The sequence below is a fragment of the Halichoerus grypus genome, chromosome 11 (genome assembly GCF_964656455.1).
Source record: "Halichoerus grypus chromosome 11, mHalGry1.hap1.1, whole genome shotgun sequence".
Lineage (NCBI taxonomy): Eukaryota > Metazoa > Chordata > Mammalia > Carnivora > Phocidae > Halichoerus > Halichoerus grypus.
The window spans coordinates 52,426,200-52,441,678 of record NC_135722.1 but is presented as its reverse complement, the minus strand read 5'-3'; the positions used below and the strand labels follow the sequence as shown (position 1 = coordinate 52,441,678).

The following is a 15,479-nucleotide window of genomic DNA, read 5'->3' as shown; positions in this document are numbered from 1 at the left end:
ACCCTGCAGCCAGAGAGGAAGCTCCTAGCCCTTTCGGCAGAGAACTGTCAAATTCCTCCTTTACAACCCCCACACCTCCTCAAGTCAGGCAACCTCAGAGCTAGACTTCGACCCAGCCAAAGCTTGGAGTTGAGTCCCCAGCCTAGATGAAGGACCTGGGGCTGGAACTCGCTGGGCAACGGTGGCAATCCTGCCTCTCTCTGGGCCACGGATACCGAGTGTAAAGTGAGGTCAGCCGCAGGCAACTCCATAGCAGGGTGGGAATTTCCACCAGTGAGAATCCAGCAGAGCCCCAAGCCCACGGAACCCCACCCCACCTCTGCAAAGCCCCTTAGCTCTTTTCCTATGGCAGCTGCCTGGGAGGATGTTTGAGCATCCCTCGGGGGACTCAGCATATCCCTCTCCCTCAAAGATGACTCTAAGCTATTCCTGGGGACCCCAGCCACTTCTCCCCATCCCTGGGACCCCTCCTCAGCCAGGCCAGGTCACTACCCTCCTCTTCCAACTTTATGATTTCCCACTGATCCCCTGTGGTCAGTGGTCCAGCCCAGCCACCACAGGCATTATCTCATTTAATTTTCACAAAAACCCTATAATAAGTGTCACCATCATCATCATCATCATCATCATCATCCCCATTTTACAGGTGCATAAACTGAGCCACAGAGGGATTAAGTACTTGCTCCTGGTCATACAGCTAAGAGGAAGAGCAGGATTTGGACCTAAGCCGTCTGGCTCCAATCTATTCTAACCATTACACCAACACAGCTGGACGTAGGATCAAACGTGAGCACTCAGGCTGCCCCCGACACTCCGGGTGACCTGGCTCTTGCTGACACACCAGCATCAGGCCAAATTTGCCTGCCTCCCCACCTGTGTCACACTCTGGCTGCATGATGCTCTGGCCATAGTGGTTCCTCCAGCCCTGCGAGCTCCTTCCTCCCTCCAAGGGCCCGTACCTTCCTGGAAAAGAGCAGTCAGCAATCGGGGCCTTCCCACCACTCTAAAACGTCGTCTTCCTCATCAAGTAGGGCCCAGCCCAGCTCTATAGGCCCCTGGTAGGGGACATCGCCTGCTCACTGGAGCCCCAAGGTGGGGTGCTCCATCATCCTGGCTCCTTCAGGAGACATGGCCCCACCAGGGTTTGTCCCTGCCCAGGGAGCCTGGCTGGGCTGAACTTCTGAGCCTGAGGAGAAACTGAAGGGAGAGGCTTGTCCTGCTCTCAACACCCCCACCAGGGCCCTTCTGCCCCAAGCAGGGATTCTCTGAGTCCTAGGGGGCTCCATGGAAGTACACGGGGGGAGACATGATCAAGAGGGAGATATGCCCCCACCTTCACTTATATCAACAAGGTTCCAAACTGGCCTGTTTTATAGTTCAGTGTCAAGATTTCTCCAGAAGAAAGGATTCCACTATTTTTTTAAAGATTTTACTTATTTGTCAGAGAGAGAGAAAGAGAGCACGAGCAGGGGGTGGGGCAAAGGGAGAAGCAGGCTTCCCCTACAGAGCAGGGAACCCGACATGGGGCTCGATCCGAGGACCCCGGGATCATGACCTGAGCTGAAGGCAGACACTTAACCGGCTAAGCCACCCAGGCGCCACCCCACTATTTTTAAGAGTTTGGAAATTACTGCCCCAGGGTGAACTCCAGACTTTCAGGGCTGGCCTTCCAGACTCCCCAGAATGCACCTGACTTTCTCCAGAACCAGGGGCCTTTCATGACACCCCAGACACACCAGGACTTTTTCATCACAAGCCTCTGCCTTCCTGGTTCTCTCTGACTGAAAGGCCTGGCCCCATTTCTGCCAGTCAGTCCTGCTGGTTCTTCAAGGCTCCAGCCGCATTAGCCTCCCTCGCCCTCCCCTACTTTGGCCTCCTTCTGATCCTCAGTTCTCAGATGGGGCTCCCACCTCTTCCTGGGGCAGGAACCTCTGTCTGTTTGTCCTATAGCCCACATGCTAACCCTGCAAACATAGGTACCAGTGGGCGATAACGGAACTGAATTTTAAAGGTTACCCTGGGCTCTCCAAACCCATTACCCAGGCTGATTCCAGAGTTAATTACCCAGGGCTAATTAGAAAAGCTAGGAGCAGCTGTGTAGTCACTCAGCTACCCAACCAGTGACAGCGAGCATCTGGGTCCTCCCCCTGGGAATGAGGTCCTGCTCCAGGCAGGAAGTGGGCTGAAGCCCCCTCCCCATTCACCTGGTTCTGGCATTCACTGCACAACACCCAGCCCCACACGTTGGGCACTCGGGGTGTCAGCGAAGGGACAGATGGCTCTGTCTGCATTTCTGCAGATGGATAATGACTATTTACATTACTTGTTCACATCTGACTATCCCTATCTACTCCAACTTTGCAGTCATCAAAGCTTGCTCCAGGGAAGGTGTGAGAGGTTCTCAGCCTGGGTCCTCACTTCTGATATCTGCACAGATGTCTTTGTGAATACAGAAGTCTGCTGGGGATTGAAAAGAAATGAGTGTATGAGTGTGTGTGTGTGTGTGTGTGTGTGTGTGTGTGTGTGTGCGTGTGTGTTCATGCCTCCATGTTGTGGACCTCAGGCTTTGCCACACTGGGTTCATACTGTAGTCAACTTACCCCCTGGCGTGTGAATTGTCTGTTTAGTGTGTAACCCCATTCCAACCTGCGGGCTCTGCCAGGACTCCTCTCCGCATTTCTACCCCAAGCTCAGGGCCCAACACCGGGGGTTTCTTCTCCAGCACCCATGGCCCAGGCTTGACCACATGGAAGGTGGCCTGATGACTGAGGGGAAGAGGCCACAGTGCTGCCTGAGGCCCAAGAGTTAAACTCGTGGGACAGGGCTCAGGGCTAGGGGCCCAGAGGGAGACTGGGGGGGTAGGGGGAGGCGGCCTGGGCTGGCTGCGGGTCCGGGCCTCTCTGGGCTCTTTGTCCAAATATGGAAGGTTTTTTTGTCTCCATTTGAGTCACGCCGGCCATGGCCCAAGAGATCTGCTTTCCAGATACTGCAGGCGGGAGCGCGCCAGCACTGCCTGCCCTGCCCCTACCCACCCCTCCTTCCCCTGCCTGTGGTTCATCTCAGCACCCTTGCAACCCAGAGCTTTCTCCACAAGCAAGGAGCCCCAGCACCCACCGCAGCTGCACTCTGGCACCAGAAGAAAGGTCCCTGGGCCAATGGTGGAAGGAAATACTCATTCCCTCTGCCTGCCCATCACCTCCTCTTGCAGCCCAAGGGCCCCTCATATTCAAGTGAGCCATTCGCCTAGTATTGACTGAGCCACCACTATGTGCTCCTTCCTGGGGCTGGACTGTGGAGTGCAAATCCAGTGGGTTTCCTACGTCCAAAGCGGAGTCCACTCTCTCCTCCCTCGTACCCACCTTGGTGATGGCACCGCCGTCCACCCAGGCAGGCCTGAAAGCCAGGAGCCTGAGTGACGTTCATAGATCCTGGAACCAGACTGTCTGGGTTTTGACTCCAATTCCCCACTTAGTTAGCTTCCCTAACCCCGGTGAACTACTTTATCAGGCTTTGCCCCGGGCTCCTCATCTAGAAACAGGGATGACAGTACCTCCCCAGAGGTGGTTGTGAGATTAAATTGAGTAGCTGCGTGGAAAGTGCTCAGACCAGGGCCTGGCACACAGGGAGAGCTTGACACGCTTTGCTACCACTACTTGTGAACCCCCACCCCTGAGTCGCACCATATTCAGTCAAGCACTATGGGCCAGATCTCCTAAGACTTACCATCCACTTCCTTCTTGATCTCTCTGCTACATTAGACCAAATTCACTCCCACAGCCTTGGAGTGAGGCCAGCCTAGGCTCTAATCCCACCACCTCTCTCCTTCTGAGCGCTGTGATCTGAGCTGGGAAGCTCACCTTCCCTGGGCCTCAGTGTCTGGTTCCCACCCCACCCTGACCCCCAGTTGGTACTGGCCTGGGACAGTACCTTTGCCATCTGCCAACTCTCACCTGCCTGGGTGCTCAGGCCTGTCATCTCCAGGGCAGAGACCAAACAGTGCTGGGCATGGGTGGTGAGAAGAGTTCCGAGGAGCCTGGGAACTCCCCAAGGGCAGGGCCCAGCTCTCCTCCTCCTGCCTACCCCACTCCCTCCACATTATTTATTTAATAAATGTGTTTTGATGCCCCGTGTGCCAGGAACAGGAGGGCTTGGCGAGGGTGGAGCCACTTGCCCAGAGCCATGTACCAGGGCACGGGGTGAACGAGGGGCCCCACCCACATCTCCACACCTCGGAACGTTTGAGGTCTGTCATTCCCCACACTCCCACCCCAGAAGAGAGGGGTTGCAATCAGCTGCCAGTGGAGGCGGGGGTGGTTCCTGACACTCAGGCTTCGATGTCAAGGGGACACGTCCCTATACAAGGCCCTCTTCTGAAGGCCTGGTCCTGGCCACGGATGGGCCTCTGTCTGGCTCTGTCAGAGTCAGGGAGATATAGGGAAAAGAGACAGCCAGAAGGGGCGAGGCTGGGGGAGGAGGGCAGGGAGAAGGACAGACGAGGGAGGAGGGAAGAAAGCACAGAGCCCCAGTGAGGGAAAGGCCTGGCGGGAGGGAGGAGGGAGGAGGCCTTCAGCAACCCAGGCCCGGGGTCCAGGTGAAGAGGTGGGGCAGGCAGGATACGGGCTTACCCCGCCCTCCTCCTCCTCCTCCTCCTCCTCCTCTTCCCCCTCTAGCCTTGGGGCCAGGCCCAGGACTATTTTTAGCTGGGGCTGAATTTAGCTGTTCCCTCGGAAATTCCTCACCCGCCCCAGGCACCGCCCCCGCTGGCCTTGGGGAGAAGCCTGAAAGCTCTGGTCCAGGAGGAGGGGAGAAGAGGACCAGGGTGCAACAAGGAGCTAGAAGGGTACTTAGGCATCTGATGAGGAAACAGGCTCAGATCAGGCCCCAAATCTGAGTTACTCCTCTCCCTACAGCCTGCCCTCCTCTCCTCCAGGAAGGCCTCCAGGACTGCAAGGCCAGAGGCCAGCACTTGTCTTGGGGTCTGGGGTACAAATATCACAAGGATACTTTGTGTCTGACTGCAGGACCCACTGTGAGTACTGCTAGCAAGATGGCCTGCCTGTCTACCTACCAGTCACTCTAGCCCCAGCTCCTGAGAGCCGGCACAGTCCAGAGCTTTCTGGGACTCTGCCACATCTGGGATTCCCACTTCACAGAGAGGGAGACTGAGACTGAGTGACTGGTCTTGGGTCCTAGCTAGCAAGGCAGCACTGGCCTGCTCCTTCTCCCCTCCCCCCCCCCGCCCCCATGCTCCCTACCCAGGCCAATGCCAGAAGGAGTGGGACTGGGGGCATAGCCTGGAGCTCTGCTCTTCTCTGGTGACCCCACTGAGAAGCAGGCACTTCTCCCTGGAGCAGGAGGGACTGAAGTTAGACAGGAAGCATATGAGGCACAGAGACAGGGACCTGAGCTGGCTCAGAGCCCCCTTCCCCTTCTAGAAATACAGAGGAACATTCTGTATTCCTGAGGCAGGGGGATGACTCAGATGACCTCACATTCTGTCCCACTGCCACATTCTCTAACTGAAATAAGGGAGGTGGGCCCTACTCCCCTCATCCCAGTTTCTGATAGGGCCCCTGAGCCTAAATTTAAATTGTCAGGTTTTACCTCCAAATGATTTCCCTTAGTAAGTCCTTTTTTTTCCCATCCCTGCATCACCTGTACGCCTTAACTCGGGCTTCTCACCTCTTGCTCTCTGCAGTCCACAACCAGAGAATGTTTGTTAATGTGGCCCACCTGGCAATGGTCCTCCTTAGCTCCTAACCTTCCATGGCTCCCCACTGCCCACAGGACAAAGCCCAGGCCATTCAACTTGGCACTTAAGACCTTCAAGCTGGCTCCTACACACACAGCCTCTCCCTGTGTGCTCTGGTCAAACAGAGACCTCTCTGCAGACCTATATCAAGGCTTCTTTTTCCTGCCTGGCTCAGTCCAACTCCCTAAAATGCCAAGTCACCCATGCCATCCCCCCTCTCAGGAATTCCCAGTGGTCCCATATATGCAGCAGTCCAAGTGCAGGGCTGGAACAGCAGTGAGGCGCACAGGGCAGATTGCTGGGCCTGGTCCGCTATGTCTCAGCCTTGGGGAAGACCACTCCCCTTGCTGGCCCTCAGTTTACCCTCTCAATTATGCCAGGGTAAGGGATGCTTAGAAGACACAGCTGACAGCTGGCTTTTTTCTTTCTTTCTTTCTTTCTCTCTTTCTCTCTCTCTTTCTCTCTTTCTTTTCTTCTTTCTTTCTTTCTCTCTCTCTCTCTTTCTCTCTCTCTCTTTTTCTCTCTCTCTCTTTCTCTCTCTCTCTCTCCCTTTCTCCCTTTCTCCCTTCCTTCCTTCCTTCCTTTCTTCCTTCCTTCCTTTCTTCCTTTCTTGCTTTCTTCCTTTCTTTCCCTTTCTTTCTTCCTTTCTTTCTTCCTTCCTTTCTTCCCTTCCTTCCTTCAGATTTTATTTACTTGTCAGAGAGAGAGAGAGAGAGAGAGAGAGAGAGATGGACAGCAAGAGCAGCAGGCAGAGGGAGAAGCAGACTCCCCACTGAGCAGGGAGCCCGATGCTGGACTCAATCCCAGGACCCTGGGGTCATGACCTGAGTCGAAGGCAGACGTTTAACCGACTAAACCACCCAGGCGTCCTGACACAGCTGGTTTCTAAAGATCCTTCCAGGTGGACCTCCTGGGATCGAGGGCCCTAACCCTTTTCTTCCTCCTCCTGCCTCCTGGCCTGCCAAGAAGTTGGACATCTCACCACCATGCCACTCCACACCCCCACTCTCAGGGAGACAGGGAGAGACAGAGGGGGACAGTGAGGAACCAGGAGTGAGACTTCAGTGACACAGGCAGCCAAGAAAGATGGAGTCAGTAGGATTTTTGCGGGGGAAGGGTCCCTTCCTGTCCTTCCATCCCTTCCCTTCCACATCTGCTCCTTGACCTCCAGTGCCCTGTCCTGGGAAAGGACTGGATGTTTGTCTAAGGGGGCTCAGGGGGAGGGGTCTCAGCAGTCCCAGGAGGCTGGGCTGTGGGGCTGGCTGGCGGCCAGGACACCCCGCCTCCCTCCCTCCTGCTCCTTGCTGCTCTGGGGCAGGGCCTGCTCACCCCCTGGGAACCAATAAACAGGAAACAGACACCAACCTGGCGCTAGCTCCCTCAGCCTGGCCCCCTCCGACACAGTCCCCCCCACCACTGGCCCAGGACCCGCCCCGCCTCTCCTTGGCCCCAGAATCTCAGAACCAAGAAGTAACCATCTCAAATGCACGAACAAAATCAAGCTAAGAGGTATGGACTCCTGGAAAAAAACAGAATTCTTCATCCTGAAACCACAAGATTCTACACTCTGAACGAGCAATCTCAAAAGTGCATGTTCTTAAGTGGCCACCGTTCTGAGAGCTTCTAAACCTGGGGTCCTGGGCTGACAAGGCAGGACACTGAGGCTCCGAGCTAAGATGAAATGACTTGTTAGTTTTCACCCAGTGAGTGAGTCAGAGTCTGCTCTGAGATGTTAACCCTTATTGGTCTGACCCCAAAGCCCACCAGACCCTCAATCTCCCTGGCTTGGAGGGGCTGTTGAGCCCTGCTTCAGAGGCCAGTTCCAATGGGTCTGGGGCTTTGACCAGGGAGGGCTCTGGCTCTGCTCAGCCTCCCAGGTTGGGGCTGGTGGTAACAAAGCGGGAGGGGGAGCTGGCGAGAAGAGCAAGGACAGTAAGGTACTTGATTCCCCCCAAATGCCTAGTCCTCTAGTCTGCCTACCTCCCATCTCCAAAGGCCCAGGCTACTGGGCCACGGAACCTACCCAGTCAGTACCCCACCTGCCCTCCTGTCTAGAGCTCTGTCCTCTGCTTTAAGCTGGAAAGAGATGCTGGGAATCTGAGCATCCTGAAGTCAAGGTCTATTTGAATCTTAGAATCCTAGTGTCTTGCCTCTCAGTCCCGAAGGAAGGAAATAACACTTCTTGAGCACTTACTATGTGCTAAGCCCTCTTAGCATGATTTCATTTAATCTTAACAATAATCCTTGGTGGAGTGAGGGGGCAATGCACAGGATCTGTAAATGCTTGCCCTGGGTCCCAAAGCCAGCCTGGGGGGGAGAAAGGATCTGGGTCGTGCTCCTTCCCTCCACATGCCCCCTCCTGGGAAGTGCCTCGGCCTCTCAGGGCATGAAGGGACCCAACAGGTACTCTGGTCCAACAGCACCAGGGTCACCAATCCCCAACACGGAGCTCCCGGCACACGGGGATAGGGAGCCCCTCCCCATCTGCCCCAAAGATGTCCACGTCCTAATCCCTGGAACCCGTGAATATGTTACCTTACATGGCAAAGGGGACTTTGCAGAGTAAGGATTTTGCAGGCAGGAACTTATCCTGGTTGATCCGTGCGGGCCCAAAGTAATCACCAGGTTCCTCACAAGAGGGAGGCAGGACGTACAGGCGAGAGAAAGATGCTGCTGGCCTTGAAGACGGAGGAAGGGGTCACGAAGCAAGAAGTACCAGCAGATACCATAAGCTGCCAAAGGCAAGGACACAGGTTTTCCCCTAAAGCTTCCAGAAGAAACACAGCCCTATTAACGCCTTAATTTTTAGCCCAGTGAAACCCTTTTCTTCTGACCTCCAGAACCGTAAGATAATATTTGTACTGTTCTAAGTCCTAAGTGTGTAGTACTTTGCCACAGCAACAATAGGAGACCAATACACCACCCATCTGCCAACCTAGACTGGAATCAACTCATGTCCCTCTGACCTCAGGTGCCAAAGCAGACTCCCCCTCAGTCTCTCGCTACCTCAGGAGCGTCTCAGAGCCACGCGGCAGCCCCACGCCCTGGACAAAGTTTAAAAATCCTGGTGGCTGTAGCATCACCACTTCTGGGGCTAGGCCCCAGCCTGAGCCTCACAGCCTGCCACCCGGGTGGGCAGAGGCCTCATCTGTGTGTGCGCAGTGGAGGCCAGAACAGCAGCTGGGGGCAAGGGCAAGGCCTCGGGGGCCAGACCTGGTGAGGCCCAGCCCCACTCAGCCTCAGTCTCCTCAACCGCCGAATGGGGCTCCACCTGCCAGCTCTTCAGTCTACAAATTGAGACCTACTCGGGAAAGCTATTGCCTCTCCCACCAGCCCCGGGGGGGGGGGGGGGGAGCGTCTATCCTGGTGCCCAAGAGCATGGAGGAATCTGTGGCTCTGAGGGGAAGGGACTTACTGAATGCCACACACCAGGAAAGTGGAGAGGCTAAGGCTGGACCCCATCTCCTGATCTCTAGTGCAGACCTTCATGTGCTACACCAAGTCATCCCTGGTGACCCTGGCTACTGGAGGGGGTGGTCGTGGACACCCCTCTGGGAGCTCAGACACCCTGGCTGGGGCCCCAGGCCCCTGCATGTCATCAGCTGGGGCTCACTCACTGCCCAGGGCCTGGCAGCCTGGCAGTTGTCCTCTGCCTGGATCCACCCCTGGAATGCCCCAGAGGATTGGGGTGGAAATGGGAGGAGAGGATCAACTCCCAAGGCAGGGGCATTGGCTCCAATAGGCTCTCGCTTCCCAGAGGACCCAGAGCCCCCATTTTAGGGCGTGCCAGCAAGGCGCCAGGCTGCCTGGGCACATTTCCCAATAAGTACGCCAGGGCTTCAAGCCTTTCTGGGAAACATGGGCTCCCCCTTCCCCCACCCTACCACTGCCATTCTAGCCAACTCTGCTCAGTGGGAACTCTGTGGGACCAATGTATGGCCTGGGAGCCAGGACACCTGGGGCCAAATCCCATATTTGAGTCACAGGGCATTAGGCAAACCTCTGTCTACTGTGGACCTGCTTCTTCATCCATATATTGGGACCATGGCAATGCCCACCTGGCTAGAGGACCAGATGGGAGGGACAGAGTTACCTTAGGGTGGTGTGAGCTCCCTGTCCCAGGAGATATGCCAGCTGGAGCTGATCGGTGTCGTGGTGGCTGTAGAGGAGATAGCAGTGGGACATGGCGCTGCTGCTTTCCTCACTAGGGCCCTGTGGTGGTTCCACCCTCCCACTCTTTGAGCCCAGCCAGTGTGGGTCTGCAAGGGGCAGTCAGTGTAGCCTACAGCCCCAGGACACCCTGGGGCCTTTATCAACTTCCCCCTCCCCACACTAATCAACCCCTCACACACTGCCCAGCTCTGAGAGCTGCAGTAGCTCTGTGTTCACCTGGAACGCTGGGGTCCAGGCCCTCACAAAATGCTCTGGGCTGCAGCAGAAACCCACTACTCCACCACCTCGGTCCCAGCCTAAGCCACCATCAGCTCTTATCCAGATTATTCCAGTGGCCTCCTTACCGGCCTCCCTGCTTCCACCCCGGGCCCCTGCAATCTACCCTGACAGAGCAGACACAGCAGACCTAGTAAAGCCTAAGTCAGATCAGGTCACTGTGGGCCTACCCCATCTCACTTCAAGTCAATGCTGGAGTCCTCCTATTGGCCTATGAGATCTGCTTCCTCCCTGATCCATTCCCACCCTCCCTTACCTCTCTGACCTCATTCCCACTTTGCTCCATCCACACAGTCCTCTGGATAATTTCTCCAACACACTTCTACCTCAGGGCTTTTGCACTTGCTGTTCTTCTCTGCCCAGAATGCTCTTTCCCTGAGATGGCTACCTGGCTTGCTCTCTCACTTTTTCCAGGCCTCTGCTCAGATCTCACTTCCTGAGAGAGGCTTTCCCAGACCTCTTGATCTAAGATTGTACTCCCTCCCTGTCAGTCTCTACTCCCTTAACCTGCTTTCTTTTGCTCCCTAGCCCCTACCTCTCCCTGACACATAATATATCAATTTACACACAGGTCTCCTCACTAGTCTGGAAGCTCCATGAGGCCAGGCCTTTGTTTTGTTTGTTACTGTATCCCCAGGACCTGGGAGAGTACCCAGCGCATCCAGGAGCTCAGTAAGTATTTGTTAAAGGGACGAATGCATTGCTCTATCAAGGGTCACCCACGTCTCGATTGAAACTCCTACCACACACAACCTGCCATGTCTTTCCTACTTCCTAGCCTTTGCTCACGTTGTGCCCTCCTCCTAGAACCCTCCCTCTCTTCTCTGGCTATACAAACTCTTCCAGTTTTCAAGGCCAGGCTCCAGGCATAGCCTCCTCCAAGAAGTTTCCCCTGCCAGCCCTCAGGCTGATTCCCCAACATCCTACAGGCCCTTCGGTCTGCTTCTAGATTCTGAACTCTCTGAGTGTCTGGTTCCCCCGGCCTGGGGGTGCCTCCATCCGCTGCAGGGCAGCATGTGTAGCCTGAGATCACAGATGGGGGGGGAGGGGAAGGAAGCAGGAGGGGCAAGTTCCTACACTGAGAGGGTGCTGGGGACAGGATTAGCAGCAGCCCAGAGCATCCCAAACCTAGCTCATCCCAGAAATGTGGGGCTGAAAAATGTCAGACTCAACTCTGGTCCATCCCCCAACTCTTCCATGTTTTGAGGGGGACCCATTCCTGGACTGTACTCCCTCCAATAGTCCTGGGCCCTTAGGAAGGAGTAGGGGCGGTGGGAATAAACAGAAGAAAGGGACAGCCCTCTGCCTGTCCTCCCCATCCCACTCTCCTACTGGGTGACAAGACATTTAATTATAGATATTTGGTACTACTCAGAACTCCAAATGTCCTGATTGCCTCCCCTCCCAGAACCAGTTTCCATGGAAAAATTATACCAAAGAGCCAAGGAGGGAAAGGAGAGAACCCCCGCCCCCATGGGTTCACAGCCAAGGGGACACAGAGAGAAGAAAGGTGAGGAAGAGCTGCAACCCAGGTCTTCCTCAGCAAGGCAGGATGCTGGCTGGGCAAGCTGGGGGGTGGGGGGTGGGCATGTCTGCTGGGGCAAGGGGTTGGTGCTTGGGCCTGGCTGTGCCTTGCCTAGCTGTGTGACCTCAGATGCAGCATTCTCCTTTCTGAGTCTCAAAGTTCTTTCCATCCCACCCCCAGGTCCCAGTGAATTAAATAACCACCAGGAAGGTGTTCAGGCTGTTAGGGGTATGCGGGTGACCCCCCCCAACTCCCCCCTGACCCTGTCCCCCTTACTTAGATGGCAGGCCAATCCCACCAAGAAACAGGGATTGCTTGGGCTCCTTCACCTCTAAGACACTGACATTCTAGGACTCAGTGGGAATCTACCAGCCTGCAATTCTAAGAATTCAGCACTGGAAGATTCTCACAGCTTTTACACTTGAAGAATGAAACATTCAGATATCTGGCATACAGTAAGCACTTAATAAATTTTAGCCACTGTTACTGCTATTCCAGTATGCTAAAATTCTGTGAGTCAATCCATCTGTGATTCCGAGACACAAGTCATTTCCTGTTTCTGGGCTAGAATTGTCATAGCTGTCAAATGAGTATCAGTACCTGAGGAAAGAAAGTTGGGCTATAAGACTCTGTACTTTAAGGCCGGGGTAGGGGAATCCCTGGAAAGAAGTCTATCATCCAGGCTATTGCGGGTCTAAGTGGAAATGACAAGGGGTGCGGCAGGGGCAGGGCATGGAGGCTCTGCTGCCTGCTCCCAGCGGAAACACAAGCAGGTGTTCAGAGAATAAAATGACCACGAGCTATTCCTTATTCCCTGGGCTCCTAGGTTCTCACAGCTGTTGCACAGAGCTGCCTTTCCTTTCTCTTCCAGCAGCACTCCAACGCTTCCTGTTTCCGTTGACCACTCTGCAGGCTGTCCTCCCTCAGAGCTTCAAAGACCAGGTTGTCTAACATCCCACTGTACAGATGGGAAAATCGAGGCCCAAGATGACTCTGTCCAGGTCTCAGAGCGAGTCAGAGGCCGAGCCGGGCCTAGTACCCAGGCCACCTGCTCACAATGGGGATATGCCATGCAGAGGGCAAATGCAGCTTCTGGGTTGGGACAGACCCGAGTTTGAGGGACTCCCCAAAGCCTGGGGTTGGGTCAGGGGCCACCTCTACCCCCCAGGGCCTCTCTTGTTTGCCCCTGGCTGGGTTCAGCCTGGTTTCTGCTTCATCAGCAAAGTGTGAAAGCCTCTTCTCTTCCCTTCTTATTCTGGAGCTCACACCACACCATCTCCACCCACGGCCCAGGGAGCGTGACTGGAGCCCCAGGCCCGAAACAAGGGAACATTGTCTCTTCCATGAAGGCCGTAACGAGGGGGTGAACAGCTGCTCCCCATCTTCCTGGAGGCAGAAGGAAGGGTGTAGCAGAAGGGATTTGGGCTAGTAGATGGGAGAACTTCCAGGCTTTATGAGGGGGTTGGGGAATTAGGGGATAGTGATTCTCTTCTGAGCCAATTCAAGTCCACCAGGTAATACTGAGGCTCAGAGTGCCCAGCCCTGTGCTCAGAAACCAGTAGGGGACAGGGAGGAGGGGCCATGGCTGGTCACAGAAGTAGCTGGGGCAGTGGAGTCTGTTTTTTCCCCCCTCTCTCCTGCCCCCAGGGAGGGAGTGATCACACCATCCACTCACCCTACAAGAGCCTGCCAGGCAGAAACCATTACCCCCATTTTACAGAAAGGGAAAGTGAGTTATAGGGCAGGGATGTGACTGATCCTAGGCCACACAGGGATCTGGAGCCTCGGCTCAAACCCTGCTCTTCCAAATATAGACTTACTAGTTCTTTCCTCTACGAGGCAAGAGGGAACATCAAGCTAGGTCTAGAAAGGTGGGAGGACTAGAGTGGGCTAAGGTTTGGAGGCTGGAGAGATGCTCTGTTGAGGACAGGGAGAAGCCTGTATTATGGGCAGATATGCCCCACCTCATAGCCCTCTGGGGGTGGAGGGGGCTAAGCCTCTCCCTGAAGTTGGTGGGGCAGGGGGACAATACGAAGGGAGGCAGACCAAAAGCCAATTCTGCAAAAACTCCCACCTCCTCTCTGAGTCTCAATGCTTCTTCTTAGGAGCACCCCCCTCCCACAGTTTTCCTGAGTCCCTTGGTTCATTCTTGCCTTCTTCCCTAATTTAGCCTTCAAGGCTCCCTGAGGAGATAATTATGTGGGAAAGACAGCCGGGGAAGGGGCCCCTGGCAGGAGCTGCCCTTGCCCTCCCCCACCCCTATGTTCGAAAGACAACTGGCATTGGAGTTAGGGGCAATCGGAGCTGTCCCACCAGGCTCTCACAAGGAAGGATAGGTCCAAAATTTCCAGTCTCCCCACTCCCTGCCTGCTGGCTCTCTCTGTGGCCTCTGTGAGAGACACCAGAGCCAGGACAAGGGGGAAACAGAGACAAGGAAAGAGAAACAAAGAAAGAGTTCAGAGGGGCCGTGAGAGTGCTGGGAACAGGGAGTGACCAAATTAGTCCAGGCTTTAGGGCTTCCAGGCTCTTCACACAGGCAGGGAACATAGTGGGAGTGTAGGCCGTGGTTGAAATAACCCTGAGCCATCCCCACACTAGGCCCAGAACCCAAAACCCAAAACCGAGCTTCCATTTCAGAGGCGGGGGCATCATGGCACCTAGAACCTATTGGAACCCACAGCCAAAACTCCAGGGACATCTGAAGGCAGAAGTGGGGGCCTCAGAAAGATTGAGTCCCTTGGGGTGCCTGGGTGGCTCAGTTGTTAAGCATCTGCCTTCGGCTCAGGTCATGATCCCAGGGTCCTGGGATTGAGCCCTGCATCGGGCTCCCTGCTCCGCGGGAAGCCTGCTTCTCCCTTTCCCACTCCTCCCTGCTTGTGTTCCCTCTCTCGCTGTGTCTCTCTGTGTCAAATAAATAAATAAAATCTTTAAAAAAAAAAGAAAGAAAGAAAGATTGAGTCCCTGGGGCTTGGGGTCTGGCAGAGGAAGGGGGAAGCACTTCAGAGTCACCAAGAAGGGGGTGGGGTGGGAGAGATGAAAGCTGGCAGGATGGGGGACCAGTGCCCCCACCCTGCTGCACAGCGGCAGCCCTGCCTGTGGGGGCTGGAGCCACTCCCAAACTCTCTCCAGGCCCCTGTCTGCTGAGCCTGGGCAGCCTCTTTTCTGTCCCTGCTCTCCCCTGAGAGCCCCCACTCTAATCAGAAGAAGCGCTGGCAGACCTCAGGCACAAGAGCGCCTCAACTCCAACCTGTGAACTCCCAAATCGGTGCGGCACCAGCTGGATGGAGACATAGGGACCCTGTCCACAAGCCCCTGCTTTCACAGATGGGGAGGCTGAGGCACAGAGAAAGGCCAGGGCCACCAAAGTACTTTATGGAGTCTTTTTTGCTCCTCCGTAAAGTAATGCCTGTACCTCTCTAATTCTCCCGGCTCGGGGACAGACCCACGTTTTGATCTGCCACGGGAGGCCCACATGAGGAAGTACAAACCTATGTCAACTGTGGGCCCCAAGCCCGAACGTCCTACAAGGGGTCTGGCCGATAGGGCAGCACGACTCAGGAAAGACCCTCATCACCTCCTTGTGTGTTTATAAAAAAGAACCAGATAGGAATCTCTAAAACCAGTCCCTGAGAAACAGCTAAAGGACTAGACTAGAACCCTTTGTAATTATCACCCAGAATACCTCGAAGCAGGCAAGAACCTTTGACATCAGCACCGGCAGAAGCCTTCGGGGCCTGAGTAGACAGAAGCCCT

At 55.2% G+C, this 15,479-nt stretch overlaps 1 protein-coding gene across 2 annotated transcripts in view; it reads right to left on the bottom strand.

The window, feature by feature from the left end:
• Window positions 1-15,479, bottom strand: part of ARHGEF17 (Rho guanine nucleotide exchange factor 17) — a 55,915-nt gene that overhangs the window by 36,913 nt on the left and 3,523 nt on the right. The window lies entirely within an intron of this gene.